This window comes from Sus scrofa, chromosome 15 (assembly GCF_054392235.1).
Source record: "Sus scrofa isolate SSC_HxYL_T2T_F1_AM1 chromosome 15, Sscrofa_HxYL_maternal_Yorkshire_Landrace_v2.0, whole genome shotgun sequence".
Taxonomy (NCBI): Eukaryota; Metazoa; Chordata; class Mammalia; order Artiodactyla; family Suidae; genus Sus; species Sus scrofa.
The window spans coordinates 96653095-96679799 of NC_139397.1; the positions used below are offsets into that span (position 1 = coordinate 96653095).

Below are 26705 nucleotides of genomic sequence, written 5' to 3' on the forward strand. Positions count from 1 at the left end.
TTCTCCATGGGCTGCCAACAGCAGAGGATTATGCTAGAAAGCAAATTGGATGTGCTGAAATCCATACGTTTATATTCCATTGTTTTCTTAGCACTGTAAGCTAATATTATTTCATATGGACATCACATTTCTCTTTAGTCCTGTCAAACATTTGATGTGCACTCACATTTTTCCTTGCTCTATGGATGGCAGTGTGACAAGTTAGGCTTCCAGCTATTCCTCAGGGGCCTTAGCTAAATTCACATACCTCCAATTTCTCCTGCAGCTCTGATTTCCCCTCTTATGGAACTCATCTTTGCTCCAAATGTCTTCTTTAGCAACACAGAAACTTCAGCAATGGGGGAACTCATTTTCTCCAAGTTCAGAAAGTATTCAGGCTTCAAGGATTTTGGAATTTAAAGGAGATTCTTGGTTTCTGCATCAGGTCACCCATAACACAGTGCAACTTCTGTTTTCAAGTGGGATAAAAACCCTTTTAAGAAGCTTATTGAAAGAGCTCAGAAGGTCTTGTGGACATCAAATAGATTTTAAAGGACAATATTTTGATGGTTTAATTACAAGAAAATAGGAAACATGCAGATTAAATTGACCCTAAAACACACATGGTTTTAAAAATTAAGGGCAAAGAATTCTGACAAAATACATTTTTTTTTGAATCTAAAACACATGAACAAACTCAAAAGGCCCGATGGTTTCAGACTATAACTCTTGGACTAAGGTGATCTGACATTTAGAATCCCACGGAGACCACAGGCCACTTCTCCATGCTGCCTCTGACCTCCTGTCACTCAGGATTTATTTCACACTTCAGCCTTTGCCTCTGAAAATGAATAGAGATAGTAAGTCTCTCCCTCTTGTTATTTTTCTTTTAAGATTCTAAGATAAATTGTGTGCTCTTCGAGTTCCAAGTATGTAAAGTTCATGTCTAATTAGGTCTGTTTCTTACCTGAAGGAATGGATGACTCTTATTCTGTTTGGCTTCTTAATTGTCAGGGAGTGGAGTGTCACGCTGAGTCATGTAATTAAGAAGCCCCAGTGTTTACATTTCCCTCAATATCTCAACAGGTATTTCCATCTTTTCTAGCCATAGAAATTTCTAATTACCTATTGCGTTGATCAGAGGGCACCTGCTCTGGGGGGCTCCTCCTCTCCTAGTGATTCTTCCTCCACGGAGCAGAGTTTAGGGATTTCCAGCAGGCAACAGATTTGCTCGCGGTGCCTTGTTTTGGTGTATTTGATAACCATATGTGTGTCCTTGTCTTTATTTTTGGGAGTCTTTGAGGCTTGTCACAGAGACACATTCCTCCAGAGAGGTTTGCTTCTGCCTGTGGGCATTACAAGTCCTCAACTGCCTTTAATCAAATTCAGAGTTTGAACTCTAGGTAAGGCAAACCCAGCTAAAAATCCACACAAGGGCTGACCTGTGGCTGTGATATCTCAGAGGTGAATTTTTTTCTTTCTCTCTCCTCTCCTTTCCTTTCCTTCTCCACGTATGGGTGTAGTGGAGGCTAGTTTACTTCTGATTGAAGCATACTCTGAGGATGTAGTCTCTGTGGCCCATTTAATTTTGGGAAAGCTTTTTCTTAGGCTCCTCTCTTGCGTTGACCCTAAGTCTTAACTTCTGTCTACCTCTTCATGAGACCAACAAAACTTAGCGGATGCCTCCTGGATAAAAGCATCTGTGGTGCCCAGGTCTTGCTTTCCTGTCTAGCTTCCCTCTTTCCTTTAGATTTTGCCCTGGTAGTTCCTTATAGCCTCGTCAGCTTTGTCATACATTTAGGAGAACTTTTTGGTTCATATTTTATTCAATATTTTTATTTGTTTGCTGTGGGAAATTTGGTCTGGAAAAGAAGCCTATAGGTCTTCTGGAAATGGAACTTCTCTAGATATAAAATTGAGTTGAAAGTTTCCAAGCATCGAGTCAAGAGATGCTACCTCAAGTATCTGTATTAAGTCAGGGCTTCAAGGGTTAGAACAAGGGGACCAGTTTCCACTTCTCCTGTACTAGCTGGCAATGTATGTTCTACCATTTTGCATCTATTAAATCATGTATCAGAGATTTCATTAGAATCCTATTTATCTGAGCCCTCTATGAGCCCTATACCACATATGGTAGTATTAAATGTGATTTATTTTCACACAATTCTAAGGAATTTGGGATGAGGCCTATTTTATTTATTTTTTTATTTATATTTTTTGAGGGTTTTTTTTTTTTTTTTTTTGGTCTTTTCAGGGCCACACCCGTGGCATATGGAGGTTCCCAGGCTAGGGGTCGAACCAGAGCTGTAGTCGCTGGCCTACGCCAGAGTCACAGCAATACCAGATCCGAGCCACATCTGTGACCTACACCACAGCTCACGGCAATGCTGGATCCTTAACCCACTGAGCGAGGCCAAGGATCGAACCCACAACCTCATGATTCCTACTTGGATTCATTTCTGCTGTGCCACGATGGGAACTCCCTGGGATGAGGCCTGTTTTAAAGGCTAAATTTAATTGGTACATCCTTCAGTTTGAGGAAGAAAAGCAAGCAATATGTGTTCAAAGTAAGTTGCATGATGACATTAATGTATCTTCAATAGAAAATAAACTGGAAGTTGAGAAAAAATAGTATCAACTCTCCCAGTACAGCCCTTCCCTGCTTTGTCTGAGTTGATGTTAAACTGGTGTCCATGCTCTATCTCTGTCATCTAAAAAGAAGGGGTCCAGACTGATGCAGAGTGATACAGGCTCAAACCCAACGCCACCCTCCTTCAGGATCAGAGGGTGATCTGAATGCCAAAAGCAGGAATCAGAACTTGGGTGGCACCTTTCTGGAAGCAAGGACACTGTGCTTGTGGCCTCCAAGACAGGAACATCCAAGTAGAAAACAAGTGCTCTTCTGCACCCGATGATTCTCTTCCTGACAGTGAGCTTCTCTATTTGACGAGCCCGTGATTAGGCCTGGGCCCCGCAGAGCAGCAACAGAGCCTGGCAGGCAAAGAAATGCTTCGTAAAAGGTGCTCCGTGGACGTTAAAGAAAGAGTGAAGGAATGAGCAAATGAACAGGATGTCATTTCCTTCCAGGTCGGCAACATTCCTTCCGTTCTTCAGAGAGCACTTGTCACCCTGTAGTTTTGCGAGGTGCTTCGCAACCCTGGAAATAAATGGTACTTGCTTCACAATTGATGCCCTCTGGCAGTATTTTTTTCAAAGTGTGGCCCACAGACCACCTCCATCAAATTGCATGCGTGTTGGTCAAAATTGCCAGCTCCTGGGTCCCAGTCCATGGCTATTGAATCACAATTTCTGGGGATGGGCTCAGGAATCTGCACTTTTCACACAACCCCAGGTGCTTCTATTGTACAGAGGAGTTTGAGGAGCAGATGTTATGGGAATGTTATCATCACATGAATAAACATTTATTAAGCAGACACTCTTTTTTTTTAGGGCCACTCCCGTGGCATACGGAGTTTCCCAGGCCAGGGGTAGAATGGGAGCTGTAGCTGCCAGCTGATGCCACAGCCACAGCAACGCCAGATCCGAGCTGCATTGGCAACCTACACCACAGCTCATGGCAATGCTGGATCATTAACCCACTGAGCGAGGCCAGAGATTGAACCTGTGTCCTCATGGCTACTAGTCAGATTCCTTTCTGCTGTGCCACAATGGGAACTCCGAGCAGACACTCTGTAGATTGTATATTTTAGTCTATCCTCTATGAAAAGGACCTGTAAGACGTCTGTAATCTGGTTTTATCTGTTTTATGGGGTTGTTTGATGCTTTCCAACGTTGGATGCCTCTGTTTGCCTTATCACCACAGTTATCTTTATTTTTAAAAAATCCATGCACATAGTGTGTGATGATGAGATTTCTATGGAATGAGAAAGTATTTCCCTCCAGACACTAGACAGTTAAAATCTGAAATCTGACTATCACTGAGGATATACAGCAAGAACTTAAAGAGTTAGAGAGGAAGGGAGTTGTTCCTTTCAGTTTTCTATAGTTCTGAAATTCCTCCAATCTTGAAATAGTAATTCATTTAAACAAGTCTGTCTTATCTTTGTCCAATATGGCTTCATATCATAAAATGGAATTTCCTAATCTGCATTCCTTTCATGAATTGACATGGGATGAGTCCAGAGTATTTGGCTTGGCTAATTCTCTTTGTTAAGGAAAACCCCATGGCTGTAAAAGAAACAGTGTGTTTTTTCTTTCTTTCTTTCTTTCTCTTTTTTTTTTTTTGAAGGATAAAAAGAATTTCTCGAAATAGGTCCATGTTCCTAAAAAGTAAGCTTGCATAATAGCTGTTCTTTTTGCCAAGTTCAGGAGATTTCTAATGCAGGATGAAAAGGATCAGGTGACACACTGAAGAGAAAGATTTGAATAGTTAACGCCGCTGCATGTGAGCAGAAAGCCTCTCCCATTTCTCCACAACATCCTGTGCAAAAGAAATGTGGATTAAAAACACAATGACTTCGTGCACCACATCCTTTGTTGCAGACAATAGGTAGGCAATTGATCAGTTGCTTTTTATAAGATGAGGCAAGTCTCCGCTGAATCTCAAACCTCATGTTAAGAGCAATCAAAATGTAAAGTGGGACTCATAGGCAGACCCTGGCAAAGAACCATGTTTCTACTCCTGCCTTCATATAGGCCTTAGATTAGAAATCAGCTGAACTGGTAGGTTTTGAGCCCTCATTCGTCATGTGTGGGGCTGGTCTGCCAGAGTGAACTGTGCTGCTGCACAAACACAAGGTCTCCAGGAAGACGGGGTTCTGACATGGGCACACCCAGGCCGAGCTGGGGACAGGCTCGAAGCATGCTTTGCCAAGGAAAAGGAGCTGGTTCCAAGAAAGGCTGCCAGGAGCCTTGAGAAGAAGAGGATGTAGAGATATTAGGCATTCTGGCTCATCTGAGGTTCCACCAGCCTCAGATGAGAAACACACACTCCCTAGACCGTGGGTCCTGTAAAGGAGAGTTCATTACACTTCTAAAGGGAAAAGCTAGTTTTATAAGACGGCTAAGAGGATTCAAGTAAAACATAAGATCCTTTAGTTTATGAAGGTGCGTTGGTGGCCCATTGCCTGATGTCACCCGGAATCTTGTTCCCAGCTGCGAGGAGTAAGTTCCATTGTCCAAAAAGAAATGCTTTTCAGAAGATTTGGTGGATTAATGATTGCTTAATAATTGTGTTTTGCAGTAATTACAAAGAGTTTGATTTGGCTTCAGCTCTTACTTCTCCAAAGGCAGATAGAGGATAGGTTTTTAATTATTTTTAAATGAAATCTCCAGAGCAATTTAGGTGCCCTGCACATTTGAAACAGGCAACGGGAAAACCCAAGGCATTTTCTGCTGCAGCCTTCACTGGTGTGAAGGCAAAGGAACTAGGAGTTTTGTATGGCCTGGGTGAGCACAGAGTGTGTACTTGAACCAACCAGGAATGGACAGGAGATGGGCTCCATTGACTAGGACTGTTCTCTCACCTGCAAGCATCTGGTGGTTGAAAACTTGAAACATTTAAAAAAAGTTCACCCACCAGCTGGATTCAGCTGCATGACTATGTTGCCAACTCATCTGCAAAACACACAATCTACTTTACTTATAAAAGAAAGGGGGGGGGGCGGCAAGAAGAGAATCCTCAAATGGGGTAAAACAAATCTCAGCACAGATTCAAAAAGGCCAAATAGATCTTATTTTTCTGTCTCTCTTATCTTTTGCTCCTGGCCTGTCTTATGTAAAATGCTGCCCCTGGTTTATGTCTTTGATATCCTCCTTCATCTAGTGGAATTTGTGCTGTGTTTTAAGAGCTCTTCTGAACCATAAGTAGCATATTAATTAATTATTGGGTTAGTGAAACAAATTGCACATCAGTGTATTTTATAATTATTCTCCAATTAGATTTGGTTTATTGAGTTATAGGAGGAGGAGAATGGGATTTCTGGTTAGACCAGAGGGAGTAGCAGGCAGGGTTATGTTCTGAATTGGGAAGCGTTTTGCACTTTCTTATTAAATAAAATCAAGCTGTATATGTAGGCGCAGCAGCTGGAAGAGGACAAGGGGAGGGTGAGTCCAAGAATCAGATGCCATGTTCCTTCTTTGCAAGATTTCTCCAACTTTTGGAAAGACTGTAGCTCATCTACAAGGGCGGAATACTGTCTGGAGAAGATATGCTGAAAGAGGAGAGAAAAGGAGTTGACATGTTGTTGGCATGGGGTCAGTAATGCATGAGGTCAGGAATTTAGAGAATTTCAGATGGCATAACAATTTGGGGCCTGGGGCATAAAGGAAGGAAAGCAGAAAGCACAATGAACATCATGTCCAAACCGTCCTATGCCACAGAGGTCCCATTCAAGAAAAACACTTCCTTGAACTTTTGGAAGTAGTATTCCACTTTCATGATTCCTGATAGATGTTTAGGATGTGTACTTCTGAAATAATTACTCATTTGGGGCCCTTTTCTCTTACCAGCTCTTCTTGCCTACACCAGGGAACTCTCCTCAAACAGGGTCCTCTACCGTTCCTATATAACACCTTAGACAACCTGGCCACTGGCTCCTTTTGAATGCCACCCTCCCCATGTTGCCTCCAGGAGCTTCTCAGCCACCCAGGTTTATTCTTTGAACACTCCAAATGCCTCCCTGGGCATTTGCTCAGAGCACAGCTCACTCTCTGTTTGATCCTCCTTGTCTCCACTAATCCAGATTCTCCCCAGCCTTCAAGGTCCAGACAAAGGCTACTTCTCTCAGGAAGCCCCTCTGCTCTCTCCACCCCTGGAGCCTATGATGCTTCTTTCTGAGCCATTAGCTTTGGAATTTGCTGCCTGCCATCGTATGGATCATTGTCTTATGTTGTTATTGACATCTCAAGGCTCTATGCCTTGTCTGTCTTCCTTGCCTGCTAGTCTCTTGAACTGAGGGGTTGGGGACTCTAGGATAGGACCTACTAGGCAGTTTGCATTCAGTAGTATGCCGTGATGAATTTGTAAACAATGACCAAAAAAGTACCGAGAAATATTTCACTCTTTTCTGTTAATATTAGATCTATTAAATTTAATTTGTTAGATGCTTAACCTAATTTAGCGTTTAAAATGCATTTAATTCCTTTTAAGGAGGGTTTAAGACGTATGGACTATTTTATTTCTTGGCGTAATACTTGTATTTTCTCACAAAATGAAATAGAATAATATTACTTTAAAGAAATGACAGAGTATCTGTCATGGCTCAGCAGTAATGAATCTGACTAGTATCTGTGAGGATGCACATTTGATCTCAGGCCCCGACCAGTGGGTTAAGGATCTGGCATTGCCGTTCGCTGTGGTGTAGGTTGCAGATGTGGCTTGGATCTGACGATGCTGTGGCTGTGGTGTAGGCCGGTGGCTACGGCTCCACTTTCACCCCTCACCTGGGAACCTCCATATGCCTTGGGTGCGGCTCTAAAAAAGAAAAAAACAAAACAAAACAAAACGAAAAAACCCAAAATGACATATATCATCATATTCTTGTGTCTATTCTTTACCCTATTACATTCTTCTTCTTGGAGAATAACTGATGAACTTGCCATGTGACAAAAAATAAGAAAAGAATGAAGAGGCAGATATCATGCTGGCTTGCAGATCTCTTCTTCCAGCAATGGCCCACATTTTTTGACCTCTTCTCTTCAAGTGACAGCCACCCACTGACTCTGCTCTTCCATCACAGGTTAGGGCTGGGCAAGAGCCCACTGTGATCTTTCGTTAAATCACTGACCTGTTGGAATGGGCAGAGCATGTCTAGAGGGAGCTAAGTGGTTAATTGCAATTCATGGACCCGGCCAAACCAAAATGCAGCTTGTTCACCAAACCATCCTCTTCCCCCTCCCCCTTCCCTTTCCTCTGGATCAAGCCCAGCTCTAATTAAAATGTAATATTCTCCTTATGTGACTCCTTGGAAAAGTTTGTGGAATGACCACATAATACAGAGCAGGTTTTCCAGATGTTCCCTGTCTTGGCTGGTATTCACATGCACAGCATCTCCACCCCCAAATTTCTCTGCTCTATACTTACCATATGACCTCCTCCCCCTCCCACTTCTCCTCTGCTGTCCCCGATATGCTGTGCATAACTTCCTGAGTCTGAGTGTTGTGCCTTCAGTGTATAAGAACCATTACTGAAGTGCAGTGGGCCAAGAAAAAAGTAATACTTGCCTCCACAGAGCACTTTAATGCTATTTACAATGGAAAAAACAACTTTGAACTGCTTCCAAAACAACAGGCATTAAAATCACTTCTGTTTGCAGTTGAGATGGATTTTGCAGTAACCTTTCCAAACCTGCTTCCTCTGAATGTTTTTCAGTCCATAGAGTGGCTTTCTCAATGAGATTTTAATATGGTGCCCCTATAAACACTTGGCATACGCCTCCAAAGGTGATTTTCCAACATTTGCTCAACTAGCCGCTTGTGAAACCAGGGTCTGCAGCCATAAGGTCTCCATGAAGATTGTACAGGCGTGGCGATATTATAAAACACTGTCCCAAACTGCAAACTGGTGAGTGGCCGCTATGACACAGCCATCAGGTTTAGGCACATTTTTGATAATGTGATCAGTTGGCAGAGTTCTATGAGTTCCATTTTCCATGCCTCTTCCCACACATATTTTCCATATCACTTCAGCCTTTTGATCTGTGGTCATTAGATGTTATGAGGATTTCTCAGTGAGAGGTTGCAAAATGGCATTCCTGTAAGCAAAATCCATGCTTAAAAAAAAATCTGGATGGTGTTTTCTAAATTTTTGAATTAGTAGCTACTGGCTTTTTTTTTTTTTAATCTGCTCTTCCTATTTTAAAAAAACATTTTTCTTACATGCTATCGGGCATTGCCCTTGTTTTCTGCCCATCTGTCTTGTCCTAGAAACACTATGCCTTGTTAGAGATCCCCATAGGTACTTGCATCTTTGGTGTCTACTATGCTCACTGTCTTCCTCGGCCTCTGAGTAGCTAAGGTTTTAAAGCTGCAAGATTTCACTCACAAATTTGGATTTCTGGCTTCTCTGGCGAGAGAATTTGGATGGAGCTTTTGTTGTTGTTGTTGTTGTTGTTTTGGAGCTGCCTCCTTCATGTGGGGCAGGAGCCCCGTCTGCTCGCTGGACCTTCTGATTCCAGGCATTCTTTCCCATCGCCTATGTGCCATTTGACGTTAACATTCTGAGTCATAATTTTTTCAGTGCAAATATTTTATGGCCAGAAATTCAGCCAAGCAAGACAGGTTTTGAGCCATATGTTGTTAGTTAGCTTGAAAAATACATATCTGGATTTTTCCTCTTGAGTAATATGTCTCATCTCTATGCTTGACACTGGCTTCCCAGGTAAATAGAGGTTTCCTACAAAACATACCCAAGCGGTTAAGAGGAAGGGCTTTGGAGTCATGTACCCTTGACCAATTTCTAGCTGCCTGGTGCTGGGAAAACTGCTTAAACTTGTTGTGCCTCATTTTTTTCTATCTGTAAAATGGAAATACGCTGTAACCCAGTGTTTCTCGACTGTAGAATGCATCAGGATCACCTGGAGGGCTTGTCAGAACACGGACGGCTGGTCTTATCGCCAGAGTTTCTGATTCAGTAGGTCTGGGGTGGAGCCCGAGAACTTATAACATCTCTAACAAGGTTCTGGGTGATGCTGCTGTTCTAGGAACCACCCTTTGAGAATGACCGCCCAATCCATTAGGTGCAGGTTAACTGTGATAAGTGTACAAAACATGTGCTTCAGGGAGCTAGTCATGTGATTGAAATAAAAGATTATATTTAATTTGTTAGAGGTTCAGCGTTTCTCTCTGAATAAACCCTGATGAATCATTGCATTTGCATAAATAGTATAGATGAATGGTGATTCTAGATACAATGAAATGATTTTATTTCTGAAACCTATACATTTTCATAGTGCAGAAGGGAAAATCCACACGTTAACTTTGTTTTGATCCTAACCTGGGTTTGTCTCTTATTCTTTCCCTGCTGTAAGGGAAGAATTAATAGATTTACACAAGGCATTGAAAGGAAAGGTGAGCAGGAAAGGTGAGCAAGAAAGGTGTTATCTTAGATTGGCGTGAATAAGTCACAGTCCCTTCTCCCATTGGTCCCTCCATGCCCTCCTGGAATCTAGACCCAGCATGGGGATGTCACCTCTTACCTGCGTGGAACACAAAGCAGTCATGGCCCACTGGCTGTCTGCACCCCCGCCTTTCCCTGAATTGCCTCAGTGATGAACAGTGAGAAGAGAGATGACTTCACATCAGACTCAGGAAGCATGGCAGTGAGCTCTGTGCAGGCTTCAAACCATTGTACACATTCCCCCACCCCCCCTTCCTCCCTCCCTCTTTCCTTCCTTCCTTCCTTCCCTTCCTCCCTCCCTCTCCCCTTTCTCCCGCCCCTTTCCTATGCTTCAATATTAAATATCATAGGAATAGAGTATGTATTTTGCAATACTGGCAACTGACACCTATTAACAAGAGACTCTAAACTCAACCCAGCTTGCCTGATTCTAAAAAACAAAGTTCTGGTATAGTGTTCAGACATATACCACTCAAAAAATAGCCCTGGTGCATATGCAACAAATAGAAGCTGTATTAATAACACCTGGAGTGTAATGCATTATACCTAATAAAAATTTAAGGACTCCTAATTTTTAGAAAGTTTGACCAATGCGCTATACTCCACTTCCACCTGTGGCAGACTGTGTGGGATTTCAGTGCCCTTTCATTTGGGAGAAATGGGAATGAGTATGAAGGGCAGAGGCTTTGGGAGGCACGAGGGAAAATTTCCCTAAGGGTCAGGCTTGTCATATAGTGAACTTGTTATCCAAGAAGCAGAACCCCCTTTTCTGAAGATTTTAGCAAATGTTGTAAGTGCAGTTCTCCCAAGTGGCAGGATACTGGATTGAATGACCTTGGGATACTCCTTTCCAGACTGTGATTTTGTGAATATTTTTGTCATACAAACCACTTCTTGTGTCCTAGCACTCTAGACTCTTATAAAACACCATGTGTCCACTGCAGGCTGACTGCCATGCAATCTTTTAAGCAATTCTGATAAAACACCCACTCCAGAAAGTTGAGACCATTGAGTCAAAAATGCCTGTGACTTAGAGTAACCTTTGAGGTAGAAGCTCTCTACTGGTGTTTAAATTGAATACTGCATCAGGATTCAGGATGCTAAATCTCTGTGTGAAAAGGGATCAATACCCAGTAAAACTACAAGCAATGCTGGCACAGACCACACAACTCCCATTTCCCTCAAACGCTCCCAGCTTGTCTCCAGATCTGCTTGACACGGTGTCATTTGACATTACTTAGTCCATAAAACTTAACACATTTATAATGGGTGACAATAAGACTGGGCAGTTACTGTGACATAAAATGGGAGAAAAAAGTTACCAGGCCATCAAATATGGACATTGTTTTCTAGCCAAATGCTTTATCAGTGATAAATGAGCAGTCCCAAATTAACACAGATGTGATGAAATATCTACTCCATTGATGAGTTTTCATCATGAGCTGTACTTACAGGCTCAGTCTGAAGAGACTCCATTATACCGCAAACAACTTACACCTTCTGGGTGAACTGTCATTTGTGATATGGAAATAGGAGGCACTTCAGGAACACTTCCCTATATTTCATCTGGAGATTTTTCTTAAGTAGACCCCATGGGGTTGGAAGACTTAGAAAAATAGATCGTGTTTTCCTGGTGCCATTTGCAAGGTAGGCCAGAAAGGAAGCCACGAGAAGTGCTTTGCTGCCGATATTTTGAAGCTCTTACATCCTGTAGCATACTTGACATCATCAGATGACGCAGTGTATTAGGAAAGCATAGAAGAATGGAGAGGAAATGAAACTAGAGAAACAAGGGTGTATTTGTATCAAAAATCTGGAAGGAAGAGAAAGAATTCTTCTTTTTGTGGCCCCATTCACCCCTTCCTTTCTTCCTGCCTATGAGCCAAGTCAATGAACAGCTCTTTACAAGATGTGGGAACTTAGAATGACCTTGCTTTAAAGTACGAGGGCTTTGGTCTTCTAGCCGAAGAGCCAGCCAGTATCTTTTTCAACTTGAGAACCAGCAGTCTGGCAGATATCTCAAGTTCTAAAACAAGCAACTGAAAAAGTTTTCCTCTTCTTTTAGATCTTTCCAAAGAAAAAAAAAAGCAGTCCAACAGTAACAGTGCTGGTAGTGGAGAAACATATCCAAGCCCCAATTATGACCTAATTCCAGTAGACTTTTTCTGTATCCTGTAATGATATTTCAAGGTATGTGTTTTGCCTTGTGGTGGACTCAAATGTATGTAATGAGTCATAGAAGATTAGGATCTTATTGTTCTTGGAATTGAGTTGAAGCATCTCCCTTACCCTCCAGGCCTTCATTCTGAGACACACGCAGGCCCTCTCTGCCCCCACCCCAATGTTACCTCAAAGCACCCTTCCCTCAGGACCCATGTGTGGTGAGTATTCAGCACACCTCCCACTGCTTTGCATCATCTCGGTTTGGGGATAACCCTCCAGGTGTAGTTCTGGACCTTTCTTGTGGAGCAGTAGCAGCCTTGTAAGAGTTTTGCCAGAAAAAAAGAAAAGACAAATGAACTGGACTTTACCATCAACCAGATCCAAGCGTGAACAGACCCGTTCTCAGACCAAATCAACATTTCTACTCCCGTCCTGACAACAATAAATTCAGAAGTCGTCACCACATAAAGTACCTCATGCACAAATACTTGAACTCTGACTTCCTTTCAACAGCCTTAATGGCACTGCTCACCGTATCATTTTAACATGCGCCGGTGTTGTAATGTCATAAATGACAATCTCAACTACGATCGTAGCCTGAATTGCCAAGCCTAACTTCCAACACCTCTGTCATATAACATGTGGCCCTGATGGGGTACACACAAGGGACCTCCCCTCAAGCCCTCTGCTCTCCCAGGCCTTTCCTTCTCGATTAGAATGAGGAAGCCTGCAATCCCCCACTGAAAAACACAGACATGAAAATAATGAACCATCTCTCCTGTTCAGCTGTAACTTATATTCCCAATGAGGAGGAAGACGAAGGGAAAAAAGAAAAAAAATCCAGGCCCAGAGACCCACGTTTCATTTGGAACACTAGGGGTTCTTGGTGGAGATCATTAAAGTGTGGTTTGAAATATTTTCCTTTTCTCATCAAGTCACTAGCCCTGTAATTGATGTCATAAAAAATATCTGTGTTCAGTTGCAGTGGGCTTCTCGGGTCCCTTCAAGTTATCAATTATTTACATCCCCATGAAATGAAAAAGAAAAAAAAAATGCTATAAAGCCAGATCCTGAAATGCCACCAAGGAATCTGAGGGTGGCATTGTTAATCGTGTGCATTGCACCCACGAAGAGGGCGTTAGTACTCTGTTTGGGAAAGTTCATTTTCCCCTCTCTGTCATACATTATCTGTGTAGGTTTTATTGCTTCTCCTCATAAATAGTCTCACTGGGCTTTTTGTTTGTTTGTTCTTATCCTCCACAAATTTATACTCTTAAGGACGAAAGGAGAGACATCCGTTCCTTCAGCTAACACAGGCCCCTTTTCTCTGCATCTCTGGGGCTTTAACCACTTCCTCCTGTTTTCCCGTAGCATCCAGGGAGTTTTCTTCTCTTACCGAAATTCACACGGTCCAGATTGAACAGAAAATCATGTTTGCGAATGGTGGGATTTCACTGGTATTGGACGTCTTTCCTTTCTCTTATTTCCTCCTGCTTTAATTTCCTCTCCCCAAACTCTCTCCCCCATTCATGCAGCACAGCAACCCCAGCAAGACCAGGCCTCATACTATTACTTGTCCTCAGGGAAGGTGACAGAAAACGTTTGGTGATAAGTCTGAAGACCCAAACTTGGCCCTTATTCCTTTAGCAATGTTTAAAGACGTCTCGCTGACATAGAATCCTCACGTGTTCTGGTAAAGACCTTTGTGGGTATTACTGGTAGAATGTGATACTGTACCTTTTTCCAGTGTGTTATTTTCCAGCTTTGGGGATTGTCCTTTCATAGGCCTCGTTATGGCAACGGGAGACACTTGCTGGAATCAGAGTGGCTTCTAAACCCTAGAGTGCAGTAGGCTTACATTTTTCCATCATTCAAAGTGTAGATTCAAATCGACGCAAATCTGTTCCTAATCAGCCCATTTCTCTGATCTGCAGAGCATAAATGAGTTAGTTATAAATGAGGTGGCAGGCAAATGCCTCAACTTTTTTGAGAGCAGCAACAAAGCTCTTTCCAGGACTGAGGAAGGCATTTAAATTATTATTCCCCATTTATTCAAAAGGGAAGTTTTGAAGACATACGGGGACAAGCTGTTTAGACAGAACCGCAGCCGTGGTCCTTTTTCAATGCTGCAGTTGGGTGTTCTATATTTACCATTCCCCAGACAGTTAAACATCTAAATTGGGCGCGGGGTGTGGGCAAATTCTGCCAACATCCAGATCCTGAAAACCTCAGCAAGTTGATTAACTTTGGAGACATATAGTCCCATTTGCCAACAAGCATTTTGCCGTCCAAAGGTTCGCAATACACTACAGCAACAGAAATTCCCTTCCTCTCTCCTTCATTTACTTAAAAGAAAAGGCTGTTCAGAACATAAGGGAAAGTGTTAATGCAACTTTAAGGAAGGAGAGAAGACATTTTTTGCAAAGTGATTAAAAACAACTTGTAAAAGTAGGACCCATCAGTTGTGGGGGCTTCTGCTCAAAGGTCTGGTACCCTCTAGGGTGGTGGGGCGTCCTGTGGCTGAGAGCTCTGTTCCCTGTTCATAGGGGAGCTGGAAAAAGAGGGAGTGGGGGAAGAAGCAGGTCGACAGGGGTGGAGGAAAAAAGTCCTCTCTAACTTTCTCTTGATCCCAACCAGGGGCCAACATTTGCAGGTTCTTTTAATAGAATGCGCTTCTTTTAATAGAATGTAATTCGGTCGAGGAAGAAGCACATGCCGTTAAAGAAGCCTCCGCACGTGATTTTAAACCTGAAAAAGAATAGGGTTCGTTTATGTGGAGAAACGACTCAAAATGTCATGAAACGTGGGAAGAGAAGGGAGTGAGTTTTTAAGGAGCAAAACAGGCGCAAATGCAGCACTGCTAACCTGGTTTGTTCTCAGTGATACTGGAGCTGTATTTTCTATTATAGGTCGCAGCAAATGCTTTCATTCATATTGAGCTCAATGTTTTTCAAAGCGTGTTTGTACACATTGTGACCGTTGTTCCTCAGCAGGTGGCCTGGCTGATGTCTTGTTTCCCAGCTTAAGGCTCAGAGGGGTAAGTGAGCTGCCTGAGGTCACACGGTCCCAACTCAGAAAGCGATCTCTCGGCTCCTGTTTGCAGGAGCCCGGTCTTCGCACACTCCTCCCTCCTTCCCCTACTCAGCAGGGCTCCGTGCTGCGCCCTGTTCCTCGTGGCAGCTTGGTAAACACCAATTGATGAATTAATTGGCAATGGTGATAATGACTGCTCTCAAGTACCTACAACAAAAGTTGTTGTTTTCCTCAGGGATCTGCCCAGCCCTGATGTACCTAGGGTTGGCATTAGCAAAATAATGAACAATATCAGTGGATATTAGTGACTGAGGAAGCAGACTCCGATTTAGCTCTAGACGCCACACTGAGATTCACACAATTAGAAGTTTATAGTCAACTGTGGGATGATACAGTCCATTAATCTTTCTAACAGTTACACGGTTCCATTTGGACCAGGCTCAGCTCTTATAAAATGCAGACTCATTACACTGACTCAGATGGGAGCCAGGGGGACATATTCAAGGGCCGTGCCACCGTTTGCCAGCAAACTTGAAGAACGGTTTTGGTGTCTTAAGCTTGAAGTGGAAGCTGGGCAAGGTCACCCGGAAGTCAGTCCTTGTCCTTCGCTTGCCTCGTTCCTTCTCCCTGACCCACCTGCCTTGTCCTCTCGGGCACAAGATTCAGACACAAAGAGGAGGAGAGCATTTACGGTTATCTGCTCAGAGAACACAGCCGAGGGATGGCACCCGAGTGGCTTTGAGATAGCAATTCTCCTGTCTGGGGACACAGTGGCATATTCAGCCCGTGTAAATATGGTTTCTTGAAGGATGAACTGAGGAATCTGGTCTCTCAAATTCCCTTCAGAGTTTGAACTATGCGGATGCATGATGTGAAATGAACAAGCCTACAGCCTAGAATCTCTAGGCTTAAAAAAATGAGAACACTTTCATGAATAGAATTTCACTCCTCATCGTCAGATTTTTTGTTTGTTTTTTTTTTAAATAGAATCTGTAGCTGAGAAAGGTCACAGAACTCGCTCAAAGTCACACCGTTATGAAGTGACCAGGCAAGTGTTTCTAAGTGGAACCTGGGCTTGTTCTCACTAAAGGCCATGTTCTGAAATCTCCCTTGGACCTCTAGGAGACCTCTTGCCATAAGCTATGAGTCATCATTTCAACCGGAGATTCAGGGAGAGGAGGGGAGTGAGGGAGACAGACAGGGCAGTTGGAAGACGAAGACAACAACCTTCATCTTATGTTACCACTGGCCTGGCCTGGCTGTGCAGTCAGGGGTGAGGGGTGAGACATGGTTCTGTGATGCTTGGACATGAGAACTAGGACTCTTTGAAGAGGTCATTAGCAAGCGAGCACCTTGAGAACTGCGTAAAAATGCACATGAGGCTGGAAAATATACAGGCTCTAGAAGAGAGCGTAGACGTGCTATAGGACTGGCCAGTCCCAAGCACTGATTCTAGTTTGCAGTGGGTTTCAACAACCATGGCATTTGGAGGCAAGCAGTACTGGTCTTGCCACTTAAAGTCACTCTCAGGAGCTTTTATATTCTCTTCTTGTGCTTCCATAAACGACAGCCACTGGAGTCAATATTTTCTATTAATGTATTCTGATCACTGAGTATTGAGCCTGGTCTGAAAACATGGTTCCTGGAATCACTAACAGTGATGAAGCCAGTTCTTGATCATGTGCATATAGGTTGTCCCAAGGCCATTTTTTTTTTTTTACTGCCCGCCTGATTTCTCCCTGCCACACAGACCCTTCCAAGACAGCTCTTCTTACACTCTGTCACTGGGTGCTCAGGGAGGGCACATTAATTTTAATATTGGCTTTAGTCAGACCTCATTAGGAAGGTCAATATACTGCCCAAACCCCATTAAATAACATGTTTAAAACACTAAATAAATAACACTTAGATTATCCATAGTTTTGGCTCCTGAAGGCTGCTTTTTCCTTCCACTATTGCAGCTAATTTAAGACTGCAAGGAAGAAGTTTTAAACATATTACTTTTGGCTTAAGCCCAACAATGTTGCAATGTGATATTTAGAGCTCATGAATCAAGAGACAAACATGTATGGCCAGGTGTGTTTTGACATAAAAATTTCTGTGAGACAGTTGGTCTCTCTGTATGATAAATGGTCAAAAATCTCATTCATTTCTAATGCCTGTGCTTTAAAAGGTAAGGTAAATATACAGAAGGCTTCCTTCTCTTTGCGTGGCATTTATCTTCTCAAGTGTGGAGGTCCATTTGATTAATGTCTAGTCACTTAAGGAAAAAGATGTCTTCTCTAAGTTGCATGAAATGTGAAATGATTAGGTCATGCTTCCGGGGAGTTTTTATGTCCAATTACTTAAACTTTAAAAAAAAAACTTAAAAAATTTTTTTGTGTGTTGTGTCTTCTCCAAGGACCCTCCCATCCCTGTGTAACTCAATAGATGAGGCCATTTCCTAATGTGGATTCTTCTTTAGTACGAGTCTCCATCTGCTGGTAGTGCTGGTTTGGAAATCTGGCCATACCCGAGCCCTCCTGGCTAAGGACCTCACCTGGTGGGCACCCACACACTAACTGGTCACTCATTCATACTTTCACTGTGAAACTGTGAAAGAAAAATGTCCATCCTAATTTGGAAATTACATTGCACGTCATTGACCCTTTGCAACATCAAGACCATTGCTCTTGTTATGTCATTATCTAGTCTTGGTTTTGATTTGATTTGATGTGTGCGTGCGTGTGTGTGTGTGTGTGTGTGTTGTCGTTTTCCCCTGGACTATCATAGTTTTAAACATTATATAAATAGCCTAGCTCCATTTGCTAGTTTCCACAATTCTTTAAAATCAAGATGCCAGATAAAATAATGTTTTGATGGCGAGAGTCTATTATCAGCATATGACACAAGCCTGGTCTTTGAAAAGGCATAAATCAGATAACAGTTCCAGTGACGCTGTGCTCTTTTGATTTTTCAAAGCCTTCTGTCAAGGCTGCCTTTACCTGCATCTTTTGATAATGAGAGAATTAGATCATTGGCGTCATCACGAGATGCATCTGGCAGCAGCTTTTCTTCATCATTATCGTTACCAGGGGTTGTGGTGTTGGATTTCTTTCAGTTCCATTTGTTTTATGTCTGTACGTTTCTCAGTTCTCACAGCCTGTGTGTGTGTGTGTGTGTGTGTCTGTAGTGTGTGCACGGCGTAAGGAGGCAGAAAGACAGACTGGAGAGAGGTTGGGAGAGAATTGAAAGAAATTTGGGAAAGAGAACAGACAGCTGTGTGCTGAGGATCTTTCCTGCTCTAGTCATACCCCGATTCTATATCTAGTCAGTCACCTACCAGCTCTGCTTAGCCACTCTTGGCCTTGCAATTCTTAGTAGAAAGACACTGGGCTTCCTTTGGAGCCCCTCCTGGTTTTTCTGTCTCCTTACCTAATCACCCTTTATAAGGATCAGAGGCTCTGGGATATTCAGCATTAATAGATACACACTACCGTGTATAAAGTAGCTAAACAATAAGGACCTACTGTCTAGCATAGGGAACTCTATTCAATATCTTGTAATAACCCATGAAGGAAAAGACTATACATATAGATAATTGAATCACTTTGCTGTACACCTGAAACCAGCACAATGTTGTAAATCAACTATACTTAAAAATTTTTTTTCCTTTAATTTTAAAAAGAAAATATCTCACAGGAGAGGCACACATTTCTCCGCTTGTCTTTCAAATAGCACATTCTAGACTTAGTGGCACAGGAAGAAACACATTCTCTTAGTTTCCAAGTAAAGCCCTCACTCACTCTTCAGAATGTTAGTTTCTGCTTTTGCTCAGCCAAGATGAGCAGCAGATAACTTCCGATATAAAAATTCTTGAAAAGTCTATAATTTAAGCTTTGATTTTTTTTTTAAAACTTGGTAATAGATGGAGATGACTTATTTACTTCTGGACCTTATTTAATTTAAGAAATAAAAACAAAAACAAAAACAAAAAACAACGGCGTTCCTGTCATGGTGCAGTGGTTAACAAATCTGACTAGGAACCATGAGGTTGCTGGTTCGATCCCTGGTCTTGCTCAGTGGGTTAAGGATCTGGTGTTGCCCTGAGCTGTGGTGTAGGTTGCAGACACGGCTTGGATCCCACGTTGCTGTGGCTGTGGTGTAGGCTTGGCAGCTACAGCTCCGATTCGACCCCTAGCCTGGGAACCTCCATATGCCAGGGGAGCGGCCCTAGAAAAGGCAAAAAGACCAAAAAAAAAAAAAAGAAATTAAAATATTTGTTGATTGTTTACTATATGCCAAGTGCTAAGTGCTAGGGACACAAGGGTGAGTTTAAATACACATGGCTGCTGCCCTCACAGAGGTGACCGTCTAGAGTTAAATTACTTGGTTTAAAAGGAAATCCACTTAAGCAGGAAAGTGACTTGCCAAAGAACATTGGGAAGCTCACAGAATAGATGGCAAGGATGTGGACTGGGCTTAGGAAAGGGCTGTAGCAAGGGATTAGGTAGTAGTGTGCAGAGAATAGGACCACTCTGAGGTCCAGTAGGGAACCCCCACTGGAGTGAGTATATAGGTGCCAGCCATTCCCTCATCTTTGTATCATTCCCTTCAAGATGCAGAGTCCCAGGAGTGAGCCTTTTTTTTTTTTTTTTTTTGTCTTTTTAGGGCTACACTGACAACATATGGAAGTTCCCAGGCTGGGGGTCTAATCAGAGCTGTAGCTGCTGTCCTACACCAAAGCCACAGCAACACAGGATCCAAACTGCATCTGCAACCTACACCATAGCTCATGGCAACGCCAGCTCCTTAACCCACTGAGTGAGGCCAGGGATTGAACGTGCATCCTCATGAATCCTAGTTGGGTTCAGTAACCACTGAGCCACAAAGGGAACTCCCTCAGGAGTGAACATTTTTATGTCTTGTCTGGGTCACCTGTCACCTTGGTCAGGAGACAAAAGGACCCCTTGACTTTTGGCCCCACCAGAATGTGTACCATGCAGGGGGCTAGGTATATGATATCATTTCAGAGTAGCAGGGGACTGACTGCCAGCAACAAAAAGGAGAAGGGATGCTGGTCTGCCAAAAAGAGCTCCTCACCTGCCCCTCCTGTGCTTGAGCCCCAGTTGCACAGAATGAGTTGGTTATTTTTTCACATTGGCAGCAGATACTAGGAGGAAATAGGTTCATGGAGGAAATCAAAGGCACAGATTCCCTCAGTTCTTGATGGCTTGTTGATGTGGCATGTCACATGAACACCATTAAGTGTTGTTTACTTCCTTTATAACTTTAGGCTTGATTCCTGTGTAGAAAACATTGCATCACTTTCTAAAAATTTGCCTGCTACATTTGCTAGACCTAAAATTCATAGCTGTAGTGTAGTATCTCTGGAGGGGGGGGCAGATGCATAGGAATTGGGTGCTGCTGTATAATAGGTAGGAATCTTGTGATGAGTCACTTAACTCTTTTTCTCATTTCATTAATTTTCTCATTTGTAAAATTAGTTTAAAACTGTCTATTTCCGAATTGTTGTGAAGATTAGAGGATTGAAAATGAGACTATAAATGAAGCCCCTTACATGTAGTAGATGCTCGGTAAATTGTAGATATTACTGCTGTTGTGTTATTAAGAAACTCTTTCCTACTCTTCAGCCTACTGCAATTCAGTTACCTTTAAGCCCTTGTCAATTCTTCAACCTCCTCCATTCAACTAAAGTAGCCTAAACAATGAGATAATTCATCCCAGTCATAAGTTGAGAAGGGGGAGAGTAGGATAATTGCAAAATTAAGAACTTCAGCCACTGAAGTCATCAAGAACCCAGCCTCTTTCTTTCACACTGCCAGTCTCAGTATAGGTCTGTAGGGACACTGGCATTGTCCCTAGGGTGTGTCCCTTCGTAGTTACTAGATGGCTGCTACAGCCCCAGCTATCATGTCCCTGCACCACAGCAGCCAGTGGCAAGATGAGAAGTTTCGTCTTGTGTATTTCTTTGTCAAAGAGTAAAATGTGAAGTTCCCTGGTGGCTCAGAGGGTTAAGGATATGGCATAGTCATTGCTGTGGACTGAGTCACTACTGTGGCACGCATTCTGTCCCTGACCCAGGAACTTCTGCATGCTGTGGGCATGGTCAAAAAAAAAAAGAAGAGTGAAAATTTTCTAGAACCCTTGGCCCTGGTGAAGCTTTTCCTTGGGTTCCATCTAGCAGCCGCCCCACAACGCTGAGATCTTCCCTGAGACAGCAAAGCGACTTGGCTCTCCAAGATCTTACATCTTCCCCCTCCTCTAGAGCTCTTGTGGTAATACCTGCTTCCAGACTCACTTTCTCCATTTTTAACCTTAACAAAATCACCTGCCTTAGCCCTGCACCAGTCTGTGTATGGGGAATTCTGATACACGCTAAAGTGGTGTCCACCTCTGAAACTGGGGGTGGACATACCTTGTGTCTGAGAATGGAGACCCCTCCACTAGGACCCCATTTAGTGGGAGATGGGGGGGAAGGTAATGGCTGTGTTAGGGAGGGAGCAACCAAATGTCTACTCTCCCACCCCTACAGCAATCCCTGAACTCAGAGGTCTTAGTTATTAAGGTCAGTCAATATAGTGCTCTGTTCTCAGTGATAGTCCATTTCATTGAGACAAATACATGGATACTGTGCCAACTCATGCCATGCTCTGTGCCTGGGACTGTGGGCAAAGAAGAAAGCCAAAACCCGATCCTTAAAATTCAGGGTAATTTTGTCTCGTATTATTATATGGTCTCTTGGTATTTATATTTCCATATGTTATCCTCTCATTTTTGCTAGAATCATAAGGGAAAAAGCCTTGTCTGAGTCTGGACATATTTGCCCAAACCCTTCCCTCTTCTCCTAAAGCACTGCACCTCACACAGGGGGCCCTCAGAAGATCTGCCCTCTGATAACCAGTGGACACTGGCCTGTTTACCAAATGACTCCCCCACATTGAGCCCTGCCTGTCCGCGAGCTCTCCTTCAGCTTCCTTTGCACGTGTGTTGATTTCTGAATTGTGGCAGAGATGGCCAGTGTTCCCTGTCTCCAGTTCCCCTCGCCTTCCTAAGCACAGAGCTGAGCTGTTCTTCCTGCCTGCTGATGGCTCATTGGGACTGTGAGACTGAGTTCTGGCTGATGGAACCTGGGCAGAAGCAACACTGGCTACCACCAGACCTTGCTCTAAAACTGCCTGTCAACCTTCCAAGCTCTCCCCATCACTGTCCTTGGGGCTGAGAGTGAGATACTCTGAGAGCCTCGAAGATGGAGGATCCCTGTGAAAGACGGAGCCCAGACCCCTGACTCACTGTATAGAAGAGGTGGTGCCAGGAGAGCTGCCTGGCCAGGGACATTCACACAGGGCCCAGAGTGAGCATGCGCCTCAGATTTGTCACAGCTGCTAACGCCACTCCCTGACATTATTATTTTGAAGTAAATTTAAAAAATGTATTGAAGTATAGTTGATTTACAGTATTATTATTATTTTTAAGAGGTTAAATCTGGTTCTGATAGTTTGCAAAAGTATGTTTTAATTTACAAGAAAAACTCCAGGAAGTTACCACGGTTGAGAAGAGAATACATTGGGGCAAAGCGCTGATAATATCTTCAGAGATACTATGCACCATTCTCCAGGATGGTCAAGTTTCAAGAGAATATACATTGCCAGTAATAATCAGGACATTTGCATTATCTTCAATTTCGGGAAGAAATGATTATAAATGGTGCTGTTTGTGCGTTAGTGAAATCCCTTAATCCCATTGTGTACCTGTCATCCGCCTGCTCAGTTGCAGGTATTCAACATTTCCAATAAGAGTATTCCCTTACCTGCTTTTAAATCATTATTGTTTTTATAATGGCTTCATTAGTTCTTAATTGTCCTAATTTTCTTACCCATTCTTGTTAAAAGCCGATTAAAATATGAATAATTTCAACATCCCAGGCATTCTGGAAACAATCTGAATTTCAGGTTTCCATCCATTTGTCAGTGAAAACCAAAAGAGGAAGGCAGGGTGGACAATTCTAGATTAACTTCAACGGCATATACTTAGGCCTTTATGTCACATCCTCATGGCCCTCAGACTTTGATAATGTTAAAGCCAGAAGGGATCTCAGTGATCATTCTGTCCTCACCCCTCAGCTGCTGATGAGGCAGCTGAGATCTACGAGGGCCACACCGTTGGATGACATTGAAGATAGAATCGGTCCGGGTCTAACAGTTCCCGTGGAATGAGCTGTGTGCTCTTAAACCAGTGTGAGTGAGGTTTCCCCTCTCTCCTGGACTGTCATCTGTCTCTCTGGCTTCCTCCTCTGCCCCTCACCCAGGGAACAGAAAGTAAGGATGCTCACAAACACCACTGGCTTAACCAGTAGGCTCACGTATAGATGCTTCTGTCAAAACAATGAGTCCAAATAAACTTTCTGCAAAAGTCTCTTTCTATCCCCACCCCTTCCATTCTCTGTTCCTCATGTCACGGCTATCCTTGCTTGAATTGTCTTTGGGCAAAACGAAACAGGAATGGATCTTTTATTCCCAATAATTAATGGGATATCATCCTCTTCCATAACGTTCTTCTAGTCCCTTTAGAGAGTCTCAACCATCCAGGGTATGGTTTTAGGCATATGAGCATTTTTTTCCCCTCAGGTTGGAAATATCAAACTGTTGTCTCAGATGATTCTCTAGCTAGCTCTATGACTTTGAGCTAAACACCTCACCTTTCTGACTCTAAATTTCTCATCAATAAAATTAGGGGTTAGTTTAGACTGACCTAAGACGCTCCCAATCTGGCTTGAAATCCATGCTTATGCTAGATGGGTGAGTGGTTCCCTGAGTATGACCTGGTTCTCACAGTCACACAGGAAACGTGGAATCTAGGGACATGTTCTGGATCTGTCTAGATTCTTAAGCCTCTATCGACACTTCTCTTTTTATCATGATTCTAAATCATGTTCTTGAGACTTGAATTACCTCTCGCCTGTGTTAAAAAATCTTTTCCTTTATAGTTCATCTGTTCCTTATTCTCTTCTCCAGTTTTCTTCTCTGTTGAATGTCAACATTTAAGAATTAGGTTTTAGATTCTCTGCACAGGTCACCTTTTGATGCACTTATTCTAGCCTCCAGGTCTTCCTACACAGAAACTTTGTTCTTTTGCATACATGTATGCATACTTACTACAGAAGAATTTGGCTTAGATTTTTATTTTACGAGGCAGTTCTTGGTATCTTGTTATAGAACTCTACCCAATGGATCAAAGGAAAGGAGTTCCTTTGCTCTGCCTCTCTTCTACTTTACAATTCTGAATACTGTCAATCATATCAGACAGAAGTCAGAGGAAGCTTGATGGGATGGGTGGAGGCAACCCAGGGAAGCCATCCTATCAAAAGCTTTCTGGGAGTTTGTGTTTGGTCTGCTGACGTGGAACCTCTACAATCCATTATGTTCCCTCATCTCCTCCTGCTCTGATGCTCCGAAAATCCAAAACATGTTCACCAGCTGGTGTCCATTTCTGCCTTCTCTTTTCTTCATTCACTGTTGGCGGTGGATGAATCAGAGAGTACCTGTGTCAATTTGGACTTCAGTTTCTTAATTGAGGCAAATCATCTTAGCATGGAAATGGTTTTCCCCAATATAAGCATTGTAATCCTTCATGGTACTCTTCTACCTCTGGCTGACTCAGAGTGTTTGGCAATGAACTTAGCAAGTAAAGAGTCTTGGTTCATCTGTGGCACAGATGGGAGTTCTTCTGTGAAATCTACCAGAACAACAGACTCAGCCTGTACATTCACTGGCCCACTGTGGGGCTTGTTCATTAGTTTGGAGTATATTAGTTAGGACTGTCTCCATTGTAATGGAACGAAAACCCACCTCTAAGCTGACTTACGTTTTAAAAATAAGTTAATAGATCATGTCATCATCAACATCATCATCATCATCATCACCTAGGCACATTTTAGGCATGGCTGGATCGTGGAGTCCAAATGTATTTGGACTCAGTCTCTTCTTATGTACTTCCCCATTTGCTGGCTTCACCCTTAGATAGACCCTCTTCTTATGATTGCCCCCAGCAACTTCAAACTTATGTCCTCCTGAATTCGTGTTCAACTCAGCGGAGAGCTTCTGGGCATGGCTGTGACTGGTCAAAATAGAGTTGTGTGCCTATCCCTGAGCCAATCATTTTGGCCATGGGGAGGGGACACATTCATGGTGAAAGCTTGGATTACACTTGTACTTCAGCAGCAGAAGTGTGCCCTGAGACTGGGGAAGGGTGGTTTCCTCCTGGAAATTAAAGGCATGGCTACCAGAAAGAGGGAAAGGAGATTCTGGGCAAGCCAGAATGCCAGAGGTCCACTGCACGGAGATTTTGCCTGATATCAGTGTGCTTGATTTATCTCTCGCTCTTTTTAAGATTATAGTTTAGGCTATAGTCTCATAAACTTTCCACTTGGTGGTTTTTTGCTTGTTTCATTATCTCTGGTTCTCATTCTGATGTAATGAAGGGTTCCTCATCTTTTTTGTACCTCAGCTTATACTTTCAAAATCAGAAATGGCTTATGTTATTTCCATTCTGTGACTCAAAGGGAAAAAAAATCACCATTATTCAAGGCTCCATTTCTCTCTCTACTCTACCATGCACATGGCAATGATTTCTGAGGGGGTCGCTGGTTATGAACACGTATTACATTGTACAGGTGACAAAGAGCAGATTTTGAACTTCAATTTAATACCTTTTTTTCTAACTTATTGATTAATTTATTCTGTGTTCATCTAGAGACTTTTAACATTTAAACCCTCAGAAAAAGCAGACATTCCACATCATAAAATTAGCAAGCTTGGTAAAATATGAAAAAAAAAATTCATTCCCACTTGCAATTGTCTAGGTAATCCACAGATGTACATGAGCTATGGCCAAACTGTATTTGTTTATTTACTTGATTTATAAGATGGGCTCAATGCATAAAAACATCAGAGCCTACATACAATAAAGTATGTGCCTGCATTAATCTGCTAGCTCCTCAGTATCTGTACCTCCAAATCCCCTTAGCACGTCTTTGACTCAATGTATATTCATTAATAGTAACTCTTTCCTCTGATTTCACATAAACACTAAACAAAAAAAAAGGGGGGACAAAGAGGAGGAAAATAGCCTTAGAGGAATATCTTAGTGTCATCCTATTATTTTGGATCCTTCTCAAGAAGCCAGATAGAGGTAAGTAGGTCTGAATGTCAGGAAAGGAATCTCTTTCCTCTTAAGTGATGCAATGATTCATATGATCTTATGATTTGGTAGGATTCTAGGTAGGGTCTCTACTTTGTGATCGTTTCCAATTATTACTGATCTTATCATTTGTCTAATTAAGGATTAACTTTCTAGTTCCAGATTTGGAATTTGAAGCAGGTTTTTCTCCCAAGTAATGAGTGAGCCTTCACCCTTAGCTGCAGACTCACAGACATGATAAAGCTCAAAGCTT

General features: G+C 42.6%; 1 long non-coding RNA gene across 1 annotated transcript in view; it reads left to right on the forward strand.

Moving 5' to 3' along the window:
* The window catches only part of LOC146396001 (uncharacterized), an 881025-nt gene that overhangs the window by 136771 nt on the left and 717549 nt on the right, over window positions 1-26705 (forward strand). The gene's annotated exons all lie outside the window — the stretch shown is intronic.